The 21783-nt window shown below is 42.0% G+C and overlaps 1 protein-coding gene across 8 annotated transcripts in view; it reads left to right on the forward strand.

Annotated features, from left to right (window-relative positions):
• Positions 1–21783, forward strand: part of RALGPS2 (Ral GEF with PH domain and SH3 binding motif 2) — a 169550-nt gene that overhangs the window by 18902 nt on the left and 128865 nt on the right. For 3 of the 8 annotated variants that reach the window (XM_070077193.2, XM_070077191.2, XM_089299446.1), the window contains exon 2: positions 8409–8620. The exons of 4 other annotated variants lie outside the window; for them this stretch is intronic. The gene's annotated coding sequence lies outside the window, so the exon portion shown is untranslated. Of the gene's footprint in view, positions 1–8408; positions 8621–20482; positions 20649–21783 lie in introns of those variants that run through there. One more of the 8 variants, XM_089299445.1, reaches the window with a different exon arrangement.

Below are 21783 nucleotides of genomic sequence, written 5' to 3' on the forward strand. Positions count from 1 at the left end.
TGGTCTGCCCACAGTTCCTTTGAAGGAAATTTACTTCTTTTCCACAGTATGTTGCAGAACAGACCTCAACAGCTATGTTTTATAGCATACAAAGTTGTATTGCAATGGGTTAGTCCAGCAAGGGGCATTTGACCTAATGCATAAGTCACCTGACCTAGGACTGTGTGGTCATAGGAAACTTGGGGTTAATTTGCCACTGAGCCATGGGGGCTAGTTCTGGAAAGATGCATTGGTGTAGGGTCCTATAGACTGAAGTTTAGGTGTCAGCAGAAGCTGTGAGTTACAGAAATGATACAGGAAGTACGGAGGCCATCTGGTGAGTATAAAAGAAGAGGGCACATGTGCCTAGAAAAGCACAACGTTCCTTCCTTCCTTTTTTTTTTTTTTTTTTTAGATTTACTTACTTATTTGAAAGTCAGAGTTACAGAGAGACAGAGCAAAAGAGATCTTCCATCCATTGGTTCACTCCCCAAGATGGCCACAGTGGCGAGAGACTGAGCCAGGCCGAAGCCAGGAGCCAAGAGCTTCTTTAGGTCTCCCACATGGGTAGCAGGGGCCCAAGCACTTGGGCCATCTGCTGCTGTTTCTCCCAGGCCACTAGCAGGAAGCTAGATTGGAAGTGGAGCTCATATGGGATGCCAGCATTGCAGGGGGTGGCTTTGCCCACTAGGCACCACGTTGCCAGCCCCCAGAAGCACAGATTTCTTTTCTTTTCTTTTCTTTCTTTCTTTTTTTTTTTTTTTTTTTTTTTTTTTGGACAGGCAGAATGGACAGTGAGAGAGAGACAGAGAGAAAGGTCTTCCTTTTGCCGTTGGTTCACCCTCCAATGGCCGCCGCGGCCGGTGCACCGCGCTGATCTGATGGCAGGAGCCAGGTACTTATCCTGGTCTCCCATGGGGTGCAGGGCCCAAGCACTTGGGCCATCCTCCACAGAAGCACAGATTTCTAAGGAGAAACTATGTGGTCTTAGAGGAAGAGAAGAGGGCTACAGAATGGGGAGACTGGAGACTGGTTTCTGGCTCTTCGGCTGTGATACTTCTTTGGCTATTGTCCTGCTGAAGACAACATTCAGTTTTTCCCAGGACAGATTGCAGGCTTTGGTGTCAGACTTTTGGCATTAGAATTCTGATTTTATCTTGTACCAGGTTTGTGACTATGGGTGAGTCGTTTAACTTGTGTCTCATATCTCACCTGTAAAGTAACCGCCTTGACAATACCTTTCCTCACAGGGATGCTGGGAGGATTGAGAATGACACATGGGAAGCTTTTACACAATGCCGGGCACGTAACAATGTTTGATTAATAGTGTGCTATTTGACATAATCTGAGTTTTCCTTTTGCAAGTGGAGTCTTAGCTAGAATTAATCTACTTGCAGATTGACTTAAGGAAGTGTAACCCCACATTTGGCAAGGTAGTCACGTAGTGTGAATAGCAGTGCTTGCTGTTTCTATATTGAGCACTTAATGGATGCTTGATGTTGTTTTGAGCATTTTATCAGTGTTAACAATATGTTATATTCATTTTAAGATGCTGAAACAGAAGCACAAAAAGGTTAACCAGTTTACTCAAGGTTATACAATATATAAGTGGCAAACATAGTATTTGAACCCAGGTGGTCTAGAGTTTTGGTTCTTAATTATCTAATTATTTTTCTATTTTACTTACCTATGTATTTATTATAATATGTGCAACTGAGTCTGAGGGACAAGAACAGGCGCTGGAATGACATTGGGGGCCAGGTAGTATCTCTTTACCTCTCATACCATTCCCAGCCATGTGGTCTTTTGCTTCTGCATACCTCTTTTCTTTCTTTTTCAAAGATTTATTCATTATATTGAAAGGCAGAATTAGAGAAGGAGGAGCAGAAAGAGAGATCTTCCACCTGCTGGTTCACTCCCCAAATGGCCGTCGGGGTCTCCCATGTGGGCGTAGGGGCCCACTGGCCGACCTCTGCTGCCTCCTCTCAGGCACATCAGCAGGGAGCTGGATCAGAAGTGGAACAGCCAGAACCCTAACCGGCGCCCATATAGGATGCCGGTGTCACAGGAGGCAGCTTCACTTGCTGTGTCACAGTGCTGGCCCCTATTTACCTTTTTTTTAAGATTTATTTTATTTATTTGAAAGAGTTACAGAGAGAGGTAGAGCCAGAGAGAGAGGTCTTCAATCCACTGGTTCACTCCCTAAATGTCCTCAAGGGCCAGAGCTGAACTGATCCAAAGCCAGGAGCCAGGAGCTTCTTCCAGGTCTCCCACGCGAGTGCAGGGGTCCAAGGACTTGGGCCATCTTCTGCTTCCCAGGCCATAGCAGAGAGCTGGATCAGAAGTGGAGCAGCCAGGACTCGAACCAGGTGCTGCAGGCCAGGGCTTTAACCCACTGTGCCCACAGCACTGGCTCCCCATTTGCCTTCTTAAATGAAGCCAAGGGAAAGGTCTCAGTTGCTATTTCTTTGATGCTTTTCTAATGCTTATTTATTTCCCATTTTAACAAGCATGCAGAATACCTCAGATATAGAGAGAGAATTAGGTGGACAGGATATATTAGGAATGAATACCATGATAACATTCTTACAGCAGCCTTGAAATGGTATAATATCACTTGAAGAAAGGCCATGGTAAGTTAAAATATGTATACTATAAATTGCAAAGTAATCATATAAAACAACATTTTATAGCTAATAAGCCAACAAAAGAGATAAAATGGAATTAGAACATATATTCAATTTAAAAGAAGATATAAAAAGTTAAAAGATAGAACATGGAATAAATAGAAAACTAATAGCAAGATAATAGATTTAAATCTTATATCAATAATCACTCTAAATATAAATGGCCTAAACATGCCATTTAAAAGATAGATTGCTAGATTTAAAAAGCAAGAAGCAAGGGGTACATTTTGGTGCATTGTATTAAGCCACTGAGGATACTCCTGTCGCATGATGCAGTGTCAGTTGTAGTCCTGGCTCCTCTGCTCCCAGTCCAGCTTCCTGATAATGCATTCTGGGAGGCGGCAGATGATGCCCCAAGTGTTTGGGTCCTTGCCATCTGCTTGGGAGGCCTGGATGGAATTCCAAGCCCCTGGCTTTGGCCTGGCCTGGCTCCGGCGGTTGTGGGCATTTAGGGAGAGAACCAGCAGATGGAAGCTATCTCTTGCTCTTTCAAGTAGATGGAAATAAATAAATAAATGAATATTAAAAATAAAAAAAGCATACTCCCTCTGAAAAAAACAAGACCCAGCTCTCTCTGCCTATGTGAAACATTGTTTATAAGTATCTTATATTTAATATCTTAAAAGTAAAAGATGAAAAAAGATATACCTTGCTTACGATAGTTAAGGAGAAGTGGTATGTTTATAATATCATATAATATGGTTAAATTATTTCATTACATAATGATAGAGTTCAGTTAATCAAGGTCATAATAATTTAAACGTCTGTATAGTTAATAACTGAACTTCAAAATGCATGATAGAAAAAATAGAACTCCAAGGAGAAACTATCAAATCCACAATCTTGGTTAAAGATTTCAACCTTCTCTCAAGATAGAGCAAGCAGACAGAAAATCTAGGGGTATAATAAATCTGAACAATACAATCAGGTAATTATGCTGAGAGAAGCCAAGACAACTTCAGGGGCAGCTAAGTGTCTACACCATTTTCACCATGGAGGATTTTTCATGGGTGTTTATGCTTTGAAAGTGTGCAGTGCATTACAGGTTACCTATATAAAAGGCTGTTTTAGAACAACACATTAAGAAATGATGCAATAAAAATCTTACTCTAGATATGAAATGATAAAAGATTAAAAACTATATTGTTACTGCACCTTGCTTATTATTACCTTACATATACAAAGCAGAAAAAATTGAAAAGTCTTTGAAATAAAAAAAAATAGAATTGACATGGAGCTGTGGTTCTTGATTGGAGGTGATTTGTCATTATCTTCAGCAACCCACCTCCCTCTCAGACACGGAGGTGGAGGCCAGAGACACTGTCAGAACACCTACTGTGCACAGCAATTCCCCCTTAACAGAGTTGTCTGGTGCCACATGCTGGTGGGGGCAAGGGTGAGAAACCATGATTAGAGTTGAAGTCAGTTTAGCTGCTTATTTGAATCCTGTGTTATTATCCATTCCTATGTTGAAATATGTTATTAGCAAAATAAGTTGCTAAAAGAACAGAATCCTTTGGAGAAAATTGTGTCCTAGGCCTTTGGGAATGTGTGGATTATGCGTTTATGAGATTTTTCTTTTAAAGATGTATTTATTTATTTGAAAGCGTTACAGAGAGGGAGAGAGAGCGATCTCCATCCACTGGTTCATACCCGAGTTCACTGCAACAGCTGGTGCTTGGCCAGGCTGAAGCCAGGAGCTTCTTCTGTGTCTCCCACGTGGATGCAGGGGCCCACGCACCTGGGCCATCTTCTGCTGATTTTCCCAGGCCATTAGCAGAGAGCTGGATTGGAAGCAGAGTAGCTGGTCTATGAACTGGTGCCCACATGGGATGCTGCCGTTGCAGGTAATAGCTTACCTGCTATGACACAATGCCAGCCCCAAGATTTTTTGATTTATGAAATAATTATTTTTATATAGGCACCTGGAGTTCTGTTTGGATGTGTTACAGTACTTGTTTTTTATCATTAAGAAGTTGAAACTTCACCACCACCATATGCATAGTTGCCCGTGGAGGTTCCTAGAGGGCTACCAGTAGATCTTCAGTAGTGGGCTATAATTGAGTTTTTGCTCGTGAAATAAATAGTGCCTATTTGGAACCTGAAATTTAGATCAAGAATTATTCATTAAAAATGCCTGCCTAGCCAGCTTTTTGTCAGTGTTGTGTAGGTAGACCAAGACTCTAGTTCTCAGATCAAATACTTCAGCAATTTTACATGATGACACTTGGATGTGAGACAAGTAGTGACACTAAGTCATGACACTTAGGAGGGAAGACCTATTTCCATCGGAACAGAGAACCATGAGGGGAGAGAAGGTAGAACTGAGTGGAACAATGAGAGGAAGGGCAGTGATTTGGGTGAGTTGAAAACCTTGGCCCCTGATATGTTGCTTGTATAGAGAGGGGTACCTTTCCAAATACAGATATACTTGGACTTTTGTAGACTGAATGTGAGTAGGATTTTAGAAGTACCTCGGTGCCACTGCAGGCTCGTGTGCAGCTGCTCCCGAAGGCTGGTGGCTGTGTGGCAGGGTTTGAGCGCGTGCAGAGGGAGCGCATGCAGCCCTGTTTTGCTCCTTGCTTCCATCTGTCATGCTAAAGCGGTGCTCTCTGAAGTGGAGTCTGTCCCTGTTTTCATTCCAGACCAGAGGTTGGCAAAGTTTCTGTAGAAGCCCAGGTAGTAAATACTCGAGGCTTTGTGGGCAGTGAAGTCTCTGCTTTGGCTCTCCAATTTTGCCTTTTTGAGTGTGAAAGCAGCCATAGATCATTCATAAACAGATGATGGTAGCTGTAGTCCATTAAAACTTTCATTTACAAAAACAAGCTGGATTTAGCTTGCCAACCCCTGTTCCTCACCACCAATGTTTCTTTGGGGACCTTTGGTATTGTGTGTTAGTTTTCTAGTGGAGACTGGTTGCAAGTGGAAGAAAGTGGTACCTGTTCATTTGCAGCTACTCTGTTTTATTTCATGGCTTTTACTGATGATGATAGGGGACAAGTAAATGACTTGAACTTAAATGAGAATCAGGATGATAAGGTAGCTTCCTGCCTCTTGGTCTTTAAATCTCCTGCAGATGGTTGACAGATTGACACATTTACCTTGAAATGTCTCTGCAACTAGCTTTTTTTTTTTTTTGTACATAGAGCCCTTTGGCTGCGGTTGAGCAATAACCTCCTTACTGTGTCCTCTATTTTTAAGGTTCTCTTTTTAATCCATTGGCCTCCACAAATGTTGCCTACTTTGCTTTTCTAAAAAAGTATTATGGCATGCTTCTCTCCCAGTAATTTCATAGGTACTCCTAGTCACCCAGAACAGTGATAACTTCGTTTTATTCTCAAGTCCTTTTGGAAATCACTTGATGGCCATGGATCCTGGAAAATGAGTTTATTTTCATGCATGCTCATGTACATGGTTTTCATATTTTTGAAGAGTTGGGTGGTTCATGGCCCTAGTTTTATTCATGATCTCTTAGGAAGTCACAAGATTTAGAGAATACAGTATAAGTTTTTTTCCCATGCTATCAACACACACACATCATATCACATCACATCACATCACATCACATCACACAATTTTTCTGCCAAGAGTAAACCGGCATTTTCCTGTTGGACCTGTTTATTCCATTCTTCTGGCTTTACAAATAGTATTTCCTGTCCCAGAGTTTGCCTTTATCATACATTCCCCCTCTCTTCTGCCTAATTTTACTGGTTAGTACTCTCAGTTGAGATCTCAGAGTCTCTGCAGAGATATTGCTAACATGTCTTCCTTGGCAAACTTAAATATGAAGGAATTCTCGCAAATGAGACAGATTAAGAAGCCTTTTCTTTTGGTGGAGGGTGGAAGAGAGAGGTTTCTACAAAGTAATCTCTTTGCTCTCCTTAAATATTCCTCTTCTGAATCTGAGTCTTAGTTTACTAAACTTAGTGTAATATTTACCTTAGCAAACTGTTAGGATACATGAAGAACAGCGTTCCAGTCACCGCAACACTTCAGTATTTATGTAGGAAATACCCTTCTGGTCTTTGTGTGGCCCCAGAACTTAACACAGGCATAATGTATCTTCAGAGACTCAGTGTTCTGAGTTCTTAATACAAACGTTCTAATGGAAAACTGGCCCATAAATTTACTAGAAAATTCCTTGAAATCCTTCTGCTGGAATTGCTTTCAGATGTCTGTGCAAACTACAAGGCACTTTGGAAATAGAGTTGTCCCTTAGTATCCTGGCTGATTGCTTCCAGGACCCTTTCCCCTGCAGATGCCAAAATGTGCAGATGCTCCAAGCTCCTTGTATAAGAGGTGTAGTATTTGCCTGGAGCCTGTGCATGTCCCCTTGTATACTTTAATTAGATGACTTATGATACCTAATGCAATGTAAGTGCTCTGGAAGTAGTTGTAGCACTGTATTGTTCAGGGAACAGCCATAAGGTCCATACATGTTCAGTATTAGATAGAGATTTGTTGTTTTTTTTTTTTGCCCCTCAAATGTTTTACAAATGGTTGGATCCTCTTAATGTGGAATCTGAGGGGACGGGAGGGCTGATTGTATTATGTTGTTAACACGTACTGTAACTTTTTAAAAGCCCAGTGGGATCTTTACTGTTAGAGCAGGTGAATTTTTTTTTTTGCTGTTTTCTGGCTTTTTTATATTATTATTTATTTTTCACTATTAGTTGCTGGTAGACTAGATCCTTGGCTTTTAGCAATAAATGCCTGTGGGTTTCCCTATTCCAGGGATGACTGAGAAGATGCCTGGCATGTAGTAATTTGTGATTTTGTTAGTCTACCACCCTGTGGATACTTCTCAATGGGAATGATTAATCTCTGCTGTTTGGTGTAGTAACTTGTTGACAGCACTATGTTCCTTCCCTGATGCCAACTCATAATGCTGGTGACTAAACGAGAAGGAAAAAAAACACGCAGTAGATCTAGAAGGAGGAATTTTGGGTAAAGAGTAAAGTGTAGTATTGTGTGCTGGCTTAAATTCATGGTGCAAGTGAGTCTGCTTTACAGTTTATATGGTGTTATGAATAAGTACAAATTATTTCAGTCTTAGAATCATTAAAGGTCAGGGCCAGCACTGTAGCATAGCAGGTAAAGTCATCGCCTGCTGCAGTGCCGGCATCTCTTATGGGCAGGGGGTCGTGTCCTGGCTCCTCCACTTCTGATCCAGCTCCCTGCTAATGACCTGGGAAAAAACAGCAGAAGATGACTCAGGTGCCACTCATGTGCAAGACCTGGAAGAGGCTCCTGGCTTCTGCCTAGCCCAGCCCTGGCCATTGCGGCCACCATGGGTAGTAAACCAGTGGATGGAATATCCCTCTCTGTGTCTATTTGTGTAACTCTTTCAAATAAATAAACAAATCTTATTTTTTTTTTTAAAAAAAAGGATCATTAGAGATCTGTAGGAGGAAAAAGTTATGCTTCAGTGCTTTATATGCCATGGTAGAAATCTCAAATTTAGGGATCTTTGAGGTTATCTTGGGACATCAAGGATGTGTTGTGGTTGAATTTGTTGCATAGGTGTCATTTGTTGTCAGAAGGAATGAATTGCACCACCTGAAACTCTTTTTCTCTGCGTTTCTCTTTCTCTCTGTGTGTGTATCCTTCTCACTGGGGCTTGTAAGAGCATATCACTTCTCAGTGCATTATGAGGACTTTGCCTTTTCTTTGTGTACAAAGTAAAGTTCAGGCTTTTGTTGTACTGTGACAGACATTGCCCTTTATACTTGTTTTTTCCAGCCTCTGTTCCTGATGCTTCCTGTCTCTGGTTTACATTTTGCCCGCTATATTGCCCTGCAAACTATCGGCAGTCCTGAGTTCTAAGGAAGATCTCACCTTTCCTAGCCTGTGTGTGTGTGCTGTTCTTTCATCTTGTTCACCTAATGAACTGCTGGAAGTGAAGAGGAAAAGAAACTAGATACTTCGCCTCCTGCCACTCCCACATTTCCATGGTATTTAAACAGCCAGGGGTTGGTAGGGAAAGGTACTCTGGCTTTGTAGAATGTGCCAAGCATTAGCCAACAGAAAGCATGCTTTTAGGACCTGCCTCTGCCATTAACTGGTTATGTGAGCTTGGCCAGATCTTGTGACTTCAGCATGCTGTTGTTTTATGTAAAATTGAGATCGGAATAAAAGCAGTGTTAGCAAACTTGGCTTTTTCTTCCTTTCCCTTCCCCACCCCTTCCAGTTCTCTGTTTATCATTCCTGTACATTTGAAGGATCTGATACTTTACAGTAGGTTCCTACAGTCATGACTCTGCATGGGGTCTGCAAAGGTAGGGCATGCCTTGGCATGAGGGGACACATATCAAAATGAGAAAGACCTGGGAATTTAAAATGTACCCCAAGTTGAGCTCTCTAAATAGTCATATCTCAGGCTGGTGTTGTCATAACAGGTTAAGCCTGCACTTAGTGACTCTGCCAGTTGTAGTCCTGACTGAACTCTTCGGTTCTCAGTTAGTGGAAGATGCACCCACGTGGGAGACCAGGATGGAGTTCCTGACTGCTGGCTCCTGGCTTCAGCCTGGCCCAGTCCTGGTTGTTGGAGCTTTCTGGGGAGTGAACTAGCAGGTGGAACCTCTCTCTCTCTCTCTCTCTCTCTCTCTGACTCTTCTTGACTCTCTCTGCCACTGCTCTGCATTTCAAATAAATAAATCTTTAAAGGATGGGAGTTGGGGGGACTGGTGGTGTGGTGCAGTGGGTTAAACTGCCCAAGCCGACATCCCGTATGGGAGTGCCGGTTCGTCCCAGCCATCCCACCTTGAATACAGCTCCCTGCTAATGCTCCTGAGAAGGCAGTGGAAGGTGGCTCAAGTACTTGGGGCCCTGCATTCACGTGGGAGACCAGGATAGAGTTCCAGGCTCCTGGCTTGTGGCCATTTGGGGAGTGAACCAGTAGATGAAATTCTCTCTATACCGCCACCCCCTTCCCCATCGCTGTACCTTTCAAATAAATAAAGTAAATCTTAAAAATTTTTTTCTTTTAAATAATATTCATCTGTTCTATTACCATGCATCAAAAATATTTGTCAATATACTAATATATAGCTTAGTTCCCAAAAAATTGTTCATGAACCCATTTTGGCTTTTAAGTCCAGTGTGAGCACTAATGCCATCTATTGGTAAGAATTGTACTTTACTGGATGTGTAGCTTTCTTAGTTTCTATGAAATTTGCAAGAGGGAAGTTTTTAAATTGAGGAGCTTCTGTATAATTTAGGAAAATTTACAGCCCCCTTCTTTGATTTTCAAATAATTTCAAACTAATAGGAAAGTTGTAAGAGGAACTTTGTATAACTTTATAATAAAGTTCTCCAGAGAAATAAAACCAATAGGATGTATGAATATGTATTTATATGCACATTTTATTATATAATTTTATATATAGTATCTATAACATTAATTTTAATATATAATTCCTTTTGTATTAGAAATTTCATTCCAGTATTGGCCACATGGTCATGGAGGCTGAGTACTCTCAAGTATTCAGTCAGCAAACAGGAGACTGGGGAGCTGATGCGTGACCCAGCTCCACGCTAAGAGGGCACATTACTTTCTCTGACCATCCCTAGGTCCACAGTGACACACTTTGACTGAATACTTCTGTTTCTGATGCAGTTGGATTCTTTGAATGTTTTGGTTGCTGATAAATCATTTTTCTGTTGTTTGTTTTCTCACAAATATATAGTATCATGAATTAAGTGGCATCTCATAGGCTAGTCTTGAGTAGAGTACCTGACCAAAATGCCTACTCACTCACCAAAAGCAATAGCATACAAAACAGAACAGGGGGCCAGCACTGTGGTGTAGTGCCGGCATCCCATATGGGTGCCGGTTCAAGTCCTGGCTGTTCCACTTCCGATCCCACTCTCTGCTGTAGCCTGGGAGGGCTGTGGAGGATGGCCTGAGACCTGGAAGAGGCTCCTGGCTTTGGGTCAGCACAGCTCAGGCCATTGCGGCCATCTGGGGAGTGAACCTCTCTCTCTCTGCCTCTGCCTCTCTGTAACTCTGTCTTTGAAATAAAATAAATAAATCTTTTTCTTTTAAAGATTTATTTATTTATTTGAAAGAGTTACACAGAAGAGAGAGAGGTCTTCCATCCGATGGTTCACTTCCCAATTGGCCGCAATGCCGGAGCTGCACCGATCTGAAGCCAGGAGCTTCTTCTGGGTCTCCCACATGAGTGCAGGGGCCCAAGGACTTGTCCCATCTTCTACTGCTTTCCCAGGCCTTAGCAGAGAGCTGGATCGGAAGTGGAGCAGCTGGGACTTGAACCGGCGCCCATATGGGATGCCAGCACTGTATACAACAGCTTTAGTCACTATACCACAGTGCCAGCCCCAAATAAATATTAAAAAAAAAAAAAAACAAAACAAAAAAAAAAAACAGAATAGAAATGTTTGGAACATGGTTTATTTTATTTATTTATTTTTGCTTTAAACTTCATTCTGTTGATGAATTTCTAGTTAACCTATATTCATGCTTTGGGTCAAGTAGCATAAGGGATCTCAGAGTGCTTGTGTATTAGAATTACCTAGCAAATTCCATACAGGATTTAGCATAATCTTTAAATGCATTATTTTATAGGTTTTTTTTTTCACCCTTTGATATTTAGTCATTTGAAAGTCTTAGTTTCAGGCTGTTCAGTAGGTAGATGGGCTGTGTAGCTGTGGGCCAGTGTACAGTGTACAGTGGATCAGCTCAGTGCTTTTACACTTCAGTACAAACACAATGAAACGACATCTGAAAGACTTCTGTGTAGAATTACTTTTTATTGACTTAATGTTAGCAAGTTTGATCCAAGTGAATTAAGTAGCTTCATTATTTTTAAGCTTTTTTTTTAACTTTGATAAATAATTTCTCCTATTTTAAAGATAGTGAAGTGCATTCCATATGGACCATTTTTTTTTTCTTCCTATTGCCTTTGATACAGTGCACTCTACTTCAAGGGGAATATTAAGGTGTCTACTGTAAAAAGTGAAAGTTTTGCGCTATCTTTATCTTCTTTCTTCTAACTTAAGATGTTCGCTTACTTTACTTGGGAAATCATCTTTCTCACACATTTTGAATATGTGCCTAAAATATTTAGAAATTAAATATATGTCTGCAGACTATAAATAGATATTTAAACTTAAACAATAATTTGGTAGGTGATGCATAAACATTACTGGGAAATGATTTATTTAGTTCTTTTACATGAAACTGTTTATTAAATATGTAGATTATTTCAGGTGTTATCAATTTTTTTTTCTTTTGTAACCTGAGTGGTATGTAAAATTGCTGTACCTATCATTATCGTTGGCTTACTGGTGCTTGAAGTTTCTCCAGAACCTGTCTTTTATTTTTTTTCTTTTTGGACAGCTTCAGGATGTGTTCTTATCCACGTTTACTACTATTTAAAAAATGCTGGAATGAAGGGTCTGGCTCTGTGGCATAATAGGTTAAACCTCCACCTGTGGTGCCAGCATCCCATATGGGTGCCAGTTCTTGTCCTGGCTGCTCCTCTTCCAATGCAGCACTCTGCTTATACCCTGGGATAGCAGTGGAAGATGGCCCAAGTGCTTGGGCCCCTGTACCCATGTCAGAGACTGGAAGAAGCTCCTGGCTCCTGGCTTTGGATTGGCGCAGTCCTAGCGGTTGTGGCCATTTGGGGAGTGAACCAGAGAATGGAAGACCTCGCTCTGTATCTCTCCCTCTCCGTATGTATGTATGTATGTATCTCTCTCTCTCTCTCTCTCTCTAACTGTGCCTCTCAAATAAATAAATATTCAAGAAAAGAAGTGCTTGGGACCAGCGTCTTGGCATACTGGGTGAAGCTGCTGCCTGCAACGCAGGCATCCCATGTGGGCACTGGTTCATATCCTGGCTGCTCCTCTTCTAGTCCAGTTCCCTGCTGGTGGCCTGGGAGGGGCAGTGGAAGATGACCTAGGTGCTTGGGCCCCTGCCACCCACAAGGGAGGACTGGAAGAAGCTTCTGGCTCCTTGTTTCAAACAGTCACCTGGGGAGTGAACGAGCGGATCAAAGATCTCAATCTCTCCCTCTGTCATTCTCTGACTTTCAAATAAATAGATAATCTTTTTAAAAAATGCTTGCTATCCTTTGATTAAGTATAGCTCAGAATAAATTTATCCTTTAATTGCATACTAAGGATAAATGGTCCTTTAGCTCTATAGAACTGGGGATAATCCCACATTGTACACTTTCAAATAAATTAATAACATTCAGGTTTAATATGTACAGGTTGAGCACCCCAATCCAAAATGTGAAATGATCTGAAATTTGAAACTTTTTGAGCACTTAGTGCATTTTTTAAAAAGATTTATTTATTTGAAAAAGTTACAGAGCTAGGTAGAGACAGAGAGAGGTCTTCCATCCGATGGTTCACTCCTCAGATGGCTGCAGCGGCCAGAGCTGCACCGATCCGAAGCCAGGAGCCAGGAGCTTCTTCTGGGTCTCCCATGTGGGTGCAAGGGCCCAAGGACTTGGGCCATCTTCTACTGCTCTCCCAGGCCATAGCAGAGAGCTAGATCGGGAGAGGAGCAGCCAGGACTAGAACTGGCGCCCATATGGGATGCCGGTGCTTCAGACCAGGGCTTTAACCTGCTGTACCACAGCGATGGCCCCTGGTGCATTTTGAGTTTCAGGTTTTTCAGATTTGAGATTGCTCAATGGTAAAGATTGCAAATATTCCAAAATTCAGTAGACTCCAAAGTCTGAAGCACTTTTGTCCCCAAGCATTTCAGACAAGAGATTCTCAGAGCCTATACTTAGAAATTAGTTAGTAGAGATAAGGTGTATCTCTCCTGAGAGATATCTCAGCATTGAATCCACTGGTTTAGTACTGTAAGTTTGGACATTTGTGTCCTTTTTGTCCTGACTGAAGTAGTTAACCAGCACAGTACACTTGAGTGAAGTCCTAAAAGTGATACTCATGTGCCTCATGCTTTTACACTGTGCTGTTTCCCCTCTGCCTTCGGGGTGGATTGTGATGAGTGTCATTAATTAATTAATGGGAATTGCATTAATTTTTTCTAAGTATAATTTGTCGCAGATTGCCATTTCTGTGTGATTGGAGATTCTAAATTGTGAACTGGGTGATGCAGGATGAGAGTGAGTGAGTGAAGTTAAAGGTATAGAAAATAACTGAGAAGATTTTAGATTTCATGTAGCGAGAAGCAGACTAAGGAGAGAAGAGGGTCCTGAAGAAGAGAGATTGGGGAAGCGTACTTCAGTCCTCTGTTTTGAGGGAGCATACTGTTGGTTGTTGGCTTTCTCTAAACCCCTGCCATGTTCAGCCTTGACGTACAGGCGTTGGTATCCAGAGTTATCTCCCTGTTCAGAACCCTTCAGTGACGGCTAGTGCCTATGCACGTCACAGCCGAGACCCTCTGCCTGGGTTCTCTGCACCCACAGGCCAGTGGGCCACATTGCACCTTCTCTCTGTTCTGCCCTCACTTTGGAATTTGTGCTGCTGTTGATGCTGCTTCTGCTTCGCTCTTCCTGCTCTCAGTTTGCCTTCTTAATAGTCCTCTCATGTCCTGCCATAGAAATCCAGTGACTCCAGAAGCTGAGCCAGAGTGACAAGTGGCAGTAGTCCCCGATTCTTTCCATCTCTGGCCATGTTACACACTTGACCAGAGTAGGAATCAGCTCAGTGTGCTTTTTCCAACTTTAATACACCCTGGAGGAGCTTCTCTGGGAAAGGTTTATTTTAGCTTAGAGTTTGGTGATTAGAGTTCAGGATCAGGTGCCGCGCGCGCCCCCCCTCCCCGCCTCACAACTGTGGAGGCTGGTCATGGCTGGTGCAGAGGCATGATCACGTGCTTAGAAAGAAGAGAACCTAGGTGGAACCTGAGCTCAGGATAACCAGCCTTCTCATGAGAACCACCCTCTGAGGACACACCCCCAGTGACCTGAACATGTCTCACTAGACCTGCCTGTCAGATGCGTAATTAGATCATTTCCACTCTTCATTCGTCACCCTTAACCCTGAGACATCAAAGTAAACAGCTACGTGAGGGGCTGGCATCAGGGTTGCTGCCTGCAGCACCTCAAGTCCTGGCTGCTCCACTCCGATCCAGCTCCCTGCTAATGCATCTGGGAAGGCAGTGGAGGATGGCCCAAGTGCTTGGGCCCCTGTATCCAAGGAGACCTGGATGAAGCTCCTGGCTCCTGGCTTGTGCCTGACCCAGTACTGGCTGTTGCAAATGTCTGGGGAATGAACCAGCAGATGGGAGATCTCTCTTTCTTAAACTCTTTCAAAATAAATAAATCTTTATAAAAAATAAACAGCTCTATGAATTTGGGGAAGACAAGTCCTGCTGTAGCCATCACAGTTTATTTTCCATCCCTTCTCTTACTTGCTGCCTTGCATCTTCCTGTCCCTACTTGTTAAAATTGGGCAAATTACCTGTCCTCTGTCCTCTAAAAATGGGTATATAATGTTATTATCTCATAGGATTGTTGTGAGGATTGAGAGTATTTTTAAGGAAAAGGTGCTTAGAACAAAGCCTGCTGGTAGTAAGCACTCCATAAATACTAGCTTTTGTTATTGTACTTTTCTGTGTTTGTATTCTGTTGCATAAAACAAATTTCTATAAAAGAAGTAGTTTACATTTTTTTACATAAGAGCATATTGTTGTTTTAAAAATAGTTATAAATTGAAGTTAATTTTGACCTTCTAAACTTTGGCAATAATCCAAAAATATTAATCATCTTAGCAGTCATAGTTAAGATAATTATTTCTACCCCTAGCTTTAGTTTCAACTGCTGTAATGTTGAGCAGAAACTAGAACAGGTTTTTCTGCTTTCGGATTAATTAGTTTTTCATGAATGATATTCTTTTTTTAATTTATTTATTATTATTTTTTTTGACAGGTAGAGTGGATAGTGAGAGAGAGAGACAGAGAGAAAGGTCTTCCTTTTGCCGTTGGTTCACCCTCCAATGGCCGCCACGGCTGGCGCGCTGCGGCCGGCGCACCGCGCTAATCAGATGGCAGGAGCCAGGTGCTTCTCCTGGTCTCCCATGGGGTGCAGGGCCCAAGCACTTGGGCCATCCTCCACTGCACTCCCAGGCCACAGCAGAGAGCTGACCTGGAAGAGGGGCAACCGGGACAGAATCTGGCGCCCCGACCGGGACTAGAACGTGGTGTGCTGGTGCCGCTAGGTGGAGGATTAGCCTATTGAGCCGTGGTGCCGGCCGAATGAGGATTGCTTGCCATGTGGACTAATTTTGTGGCAAAATTTTTTGTGTGTGTGTGTAAAATGCCTTCATTTTTCCCCCCTCTTAAGTGAGAGTTTAGTTGGGTCTGGAATTCTGCATTGACAGTTACTTTTAGTGCCTTGAAAATCTTTCATTTTTAACTGTGTTTTTCAGTACTGTTGAGAATTGTTTAGTTTGGTTTTGTTCCTATGCCTTAACTCCATTTGCAAAAACAACTATTCTCCTATTGAAAGTGACTTATGCTGAATATGATTCTTTTTATTTATTTATCCTGATCAAGGTTTACAAGTCCTGATCATGAAGATTTGTCTTTCATGAGTTCTGAAAACTTCTCAGCCTTTTTCTTTCTAAATATTGCCATTCTTTTGTGTTAGTCTACTCTTTTTTGATTCTTTTTGTCTGTTTTCCTTTAACTGTGTAGAATTTTTGCATAGTTTTTTCTGTCCCACTGCATGAGTTCTCTGTTCAGCTGTGTTTAATCTGATGTTTATTCTCCAGTGTATAGTGTACATGTTTCTTTAAGTTTTATTTCTCCCATAATTTTTTTAAATACATAATGTCTTACATTTTCAGCTTCTTTTTTTAAGACCAGTGATTTTAATCCTTCCTGTTTTATAGTCTATATCTGATCATTTTTCATCTGAAGTTCTTGGGAGGTAATACTAGCAGTTATTCCTGTCTTTTACTTAGAGTGGGTATTTTGTTTATGGAGGTGGTAACGTTTTATATTACAGTTAGGACTTTATTTGTGGAAACCCAGTTTACCTGGGTTGAGTGAATATTCCTTCCTTGAATTTCTGTTCCTACCATCTGTCTTGGATTCAGGAATCTCACTGACATGTAAACATATTTTATGTGAATTTCTTGTCTTGGGCCATGTTGGTGGTATAAATTCAAATTCTGTATCTATGTTGGGAGCATGCCTTGGGACCATGAATTTTTAGCATAGATGCATTCTTCCAGTCTGAACAAGACATCTTCTTCCTGGACACATTTTTCCCCCTCAATTCTCTTATTACTTGGAGGTGCTAGGCTTTGATCTCTCTGGCTTTACTTTTTGGGGAGACATGTGAGGGTGGAAAGGAGACAGTGTTTCTTTGCATTGCATTCTTATCTCTTGGTGGCCTTATCTTCTTTCCCAACCTGGTCTCAGAATCCAAGCCTCTGTTGTTCATGTGTTCTGCAGCACAAAGATTTTTAGATTGTTTTGTCATTGTAGAATCCTTCATTGTATTCTGAAGACTCTGGATAGTATTGTGCTTCTTGATTATTTGATTGCCGCTCTCCCTATGTTTTTATTGTTAATTTGGCATTTATATAATCTTGTCCTATGAGTGATTGCTTTCTTTAGTCATTTACTCCTTCTTTCAGTGGATACATGTTAAGTAGGAATTGAGATTAAGCACTGTTATTTGTGCCTGAATACAAAGATGAAAAATAATTATTTGTTGTTTTATTTTATTTACTTATTTATTTTTTTGACAGACAGAGTGGACAGTGAGAGAGACAGAGAGAAAGGTCTTCCTTTGCCGTTGGTTCACCCTCCAATGGCCGCCGCAGCTGGCGCACCGCGCTGATCCAAAGGCAGGAGCCAGGTGCTTCTCCTGGTCTCCCATGTGGTGCAGGGCCCAAGCACTTGGGCCATCCTCCACTGCACTCCCAGGCCACAGCAGAGAGCTGGCCTGGAAGAGGGGCAACCAGGACAGAATCCGGTGTCCGGCGCCGCAGGCGGAGGGTTAGCCTATTGAGCCGCGGCACCGGCCTTGTTGTTTTATTTTTTTAGATTTATTTATTTATTCAAGAGGCAGAGTTATGGGGTCGGGGTGGACAGAGAGAGAGGTCTTCCATTCCTTGATTCACTCCCCAAATTGCCACAAAGCCCACAGATAGACCAGTCTGAAGCCAGGAGCTTTTTCCAGGTCTTCTATGCGGGTCCCCTGTTTCCCCAGGTGCATTAGGTGGAAGCTGGATCAGAAGTGGAGCGGCAGGGACTCAAACTGGCACCACTGTGGGATGCCAGAGTCGCAGGCAGAGGCTTAACCTGCTATGCCCCAGTGCCAGCCCATTTATTTTATTTTTAAGATCCATTCATGTATTTGAAAGTCAGAGAGAGAGAGATGGAGAGAGAGATACCTTCTGTCTCCTGGTTCACTCCTCAGATGGCCATAACCAGGAGCCAGGAGCCTCCTCCAGGTCTCCCACTCTTGTGGCAGGGACCCAAGCACTGGGGCCATCTCTGCTGCCTTTTCCCAGGCTATCAGCAGGGAACTGGATTCGAAGTACAGAGCAGCCAGAAACCCAAACTGGCATCCATGTGGGATGCCAGCATTGCAGGCAGCAGCTCTACCTTTTATGCCACTGTATTTTGTTCCCTGTTTTGTTTTTGAATATGATCTTTTTTTTTTTTTAATTTATTTTTTTTTTTAATTTTTTTTTTTTTGGACAGGCAGAGTGGACAGTGAGAGAGAGAGACAGAGAGAAAGGTCTTCCTTTGCCGTTGGTTCACCCTCCAATGGCCGCCGCTGCAGCCGGCGCACCGCACTGATCCGATGGCAGGAGCCAGGATCCAGGTGCTTTTCCTGGTCTCCCATGGGGTGCAGGGCCCAAGCACCTGGGCCATCCTCCACTGCACTCCCTGGCCATAGCAGAGAGCTGGCCTGGAAGAGGGGCAACCGGGACAGAATCCGGCGCTCCGACCGGGACTAGAACCCGGTGTGCCGGCGCCGCAAGGTGGAGGATTAGCCTATTGAGCCACGGCGCCGGCCTGAATATGATCTTTAACAGCAAGGAGATCAAAGATCATTAAGGAGAGAGACAGCAGCAAGTGTGAAAATACAGCAGTGGAATTTGGACAAAAAAAGAGTCTGAGTGCACTAAGGCTTCCACGGGAGGCACCCAGCAGTAACCCTGTCTAACCCCAGGTGGACAGCAGAACTGTTCTGCTAAATTTCCGTGTTAGTACTTGAACTTTTTCTAAGTGATAAATAGTGAAGATGATCTTGCTTAGTGCTGTTACAGAAATGGGTTTAAGCAACAACTACCTGTTACTAAGCTTTCGTCAGGATGGCTCGGTATTGATTGTGTCAAAAAGCATTTTGATGGCTGCAGTTATTGAAACAGCGGGTTGGGGAGTTTGGGACTAATTTCTAATTTTCTTACATTTAAAAAAAAAGGAATAAGACAATAAAGCTTAGCTTTCACACATGCTGTCACACAAATGCTATGACGTCTGTTTGGACCTCCAATGGGCATCACTTTATTTTATTTATTTTTTAAAATTTATTTGACAGAGTTATAGATAGTAAGAGAGGGAGAGAGAGAGAGAAAGGTCTTCCTTCTGTTGGTTCACTCCCAAAATGGCCACTACGGCCGGTGCTATGCTGATCCGAAGCCAGGAGCCAGGTGCTTCTTCCTGGTCTCCCACGTGGGTGCAGGGGCCCAAACACCTGGGCCATATTCTGCTGCCCTCCCGGGCCACAGCAGAGAGCTGGACTGGAAGAGGAGCAACCGGGACTAGAACCTGGTTCCTATATGGGATGCCGGCGCCTCAGGTGGAGGATTAACCAAGTGAGCTGCGGCACCGACCCCTATATATATCTATATTTTTTTAAGATTTATTTATTTAAAAGAGTGACTGGTAGGGGGCAGAGAGAGAGAGAGCAAGAATGAGAAAGAGGCCGGCACTGTGGCTCAATAGGCTAATCCTCCACAGGGCTGGTCCACTCTAGGCTTCCTATATGAGTATCAGGGGCCAAGGTAGTTGAGCCATCATCTGCTACCTGCCCAGGCACATTGGCAGGCCATGGCTTAACCTGCTATACCACAGCACCCACCCTAGGGCATCACATTTCGTATGTTTAATTTTTAGGTAAAAATTAATATGAAAGGAAATTGCATTGTGTAATTTTAATGATTAATTGCAATTATGGTGTTTTAGTTTCGCTCTGTTACCTTTGTTCTCATGAAGCTTCTAAGAAAATTATAAGGAAATTGAATTTCTGACATTGAACTTGTCACTGCTATTTTTGTTTCTTTGTTTTTAAGGAATTTGTTAATATATTAGATTCTCAAGGTCACAGTAAATGCATGATAATTATTACAACACAATGCTCATATTAATGTGATAGTCACACAAAGAGAATAGCTTTAATGTAGTTCATAGATACAGTTCTAATCCCATGATACCTTCCTCCCTCTCTTTCCACTCCCTCCTTTTTTCTCTGCCTCCACCTTCCCCTTTCCTTCCTCTTGTCTTTTTTCTTTTCTCTTCTTCCATTTCTTGATTTTTGAGATCCTATTTTTAATTTAGATTATAGTCAAAGACTTACTGCCACACTAAGTAAATACAAAGTAAGAAGACTGTACTGTAGTTCAGTGGGAATATAGGCAAGGGCTACAGACTAATCAAATGAAAAGATGTTGAATTCACCCATATACAGTAAATTTTGAAATAATCATGGATCATTAAAACTAAAGTAGTTTATCTCTATGTATTAACTACTACAAATAAGAGAAAACAGGATACTTTTCTTTTCGAGTCAGGTTTATTGCACTTAACATAATGATCTCCTATTGCATGCATTTTGTTGCAGATACCAGGATTTTACCTTTAATGGCTAATACTCCATCCTGTGTGTGTGTGTGCATGCACACACATGCGCACCACATTTTCTTTATCCAGTCATCAGTTGATGGCATCTGGGTTGGTTCTGCATGTTAGCTGTTGTGAATTGAGCTGCTATAGACATGGGAGTGCAGGTAACTCTTTCATATGCTGCTTTCATTTCCTTTGGATAGGTTTCCAGGAGTGGGGTAGCTGGGTCATAAGGAAAATCTATTTTTAGTTTTCTGAGGCCTCTCCCTACTGTTTCCCATGATCGTTCTACCAGTTCACATTCTCATCAACAGAGTAGATTTGTTTCTTAAGTGTATCAATTTGAATTTTTGAAATGCAGTTGTGTACAAATGCATTGACATTGAGTTTTTTAATTATTGTAAATAATGCTTGGTTGAATAGCATTATATAATTTTTTCTCTTCTAGAATTTTGATAAGATGAATTCCTAGGACTAAAATTTTGGGCTGAAAATGCATGAACATATTAATTTTTTATTCCACTGCTTCAAAGAAATTGCTCTAATTACTTGCATTGGTGGTTTTTTTTTTTTTTTTTAAGATTTATTTATTTATTTTGAAAGTCAGAGAAGGAGAAATAGAGATCAGTCTTCTGCCTGCTGGTTCACTCTCAGATGGCCACGATGACCACGGGCTAGCCAGGCTGAATCCAGGAGCTTCATCTAGGTCTCCTATGTGGTGGCAGCCATCGTCTGCTGCTTTCCCAGGCTGATAATAGGGAGCTGGACCAGAAATGGAGCAGCCAGAACAGGAACCAGCACCCGTATGGGATGCTGGCTAAGCAGGCAGTGGCTTTACCCACTGTACTACAGCACCGGCCCCACCTCACTGAATTTTTATACCAGTAGTGCCTAACTCTTCTGGAGTGCTTTGTAAGATGATTAAATGTGTTTGGTATGCTATTCCTGGTGATGATAGCATGAATTATTTTGGAGAAGAATATTCAACTGTGATTGTGAAATGAGATTAATCAGTGAGAAATTGTTGGTTTAACTTTAAATCCTTAAAGATGTATTAAAAATTGTTCCTTACTGGGAATACTATTGAGAATGTGGGCAATTACGCTGAACAATTATGCCTACAGTTTGATAATCTTGTTCTGTGAACTCGAGGAACTTAATCTACACATTTCAGGTTTCCTGTTTTCGGGTTCAAATCCAAGACAGCTACAGTAACCATCTTTAGAAATTGAGGGGAGAATAAGTAGGAACTAATAAATTTAGTTTTGAAAACAGCTGTTGTGATGTTGATAGTCATTA

The sequence above is a fragment of the Oryctolagus cuniculus genome, chromosome 7 (assembly GCF_051225735.1).
Source record: "Oryctolagus cuniculus isolate XC-2025 breed Fujian yellow rabbit chromosome 7, ASM5122573v1, whole genome shotgun sequence".
Lineage (NCBI taxonomy): Eukaryota > Metazoa > Chordata > Mammalia > Lagomorpha > Leporidae > Oryctolagus > Oryctolagus cuniculus.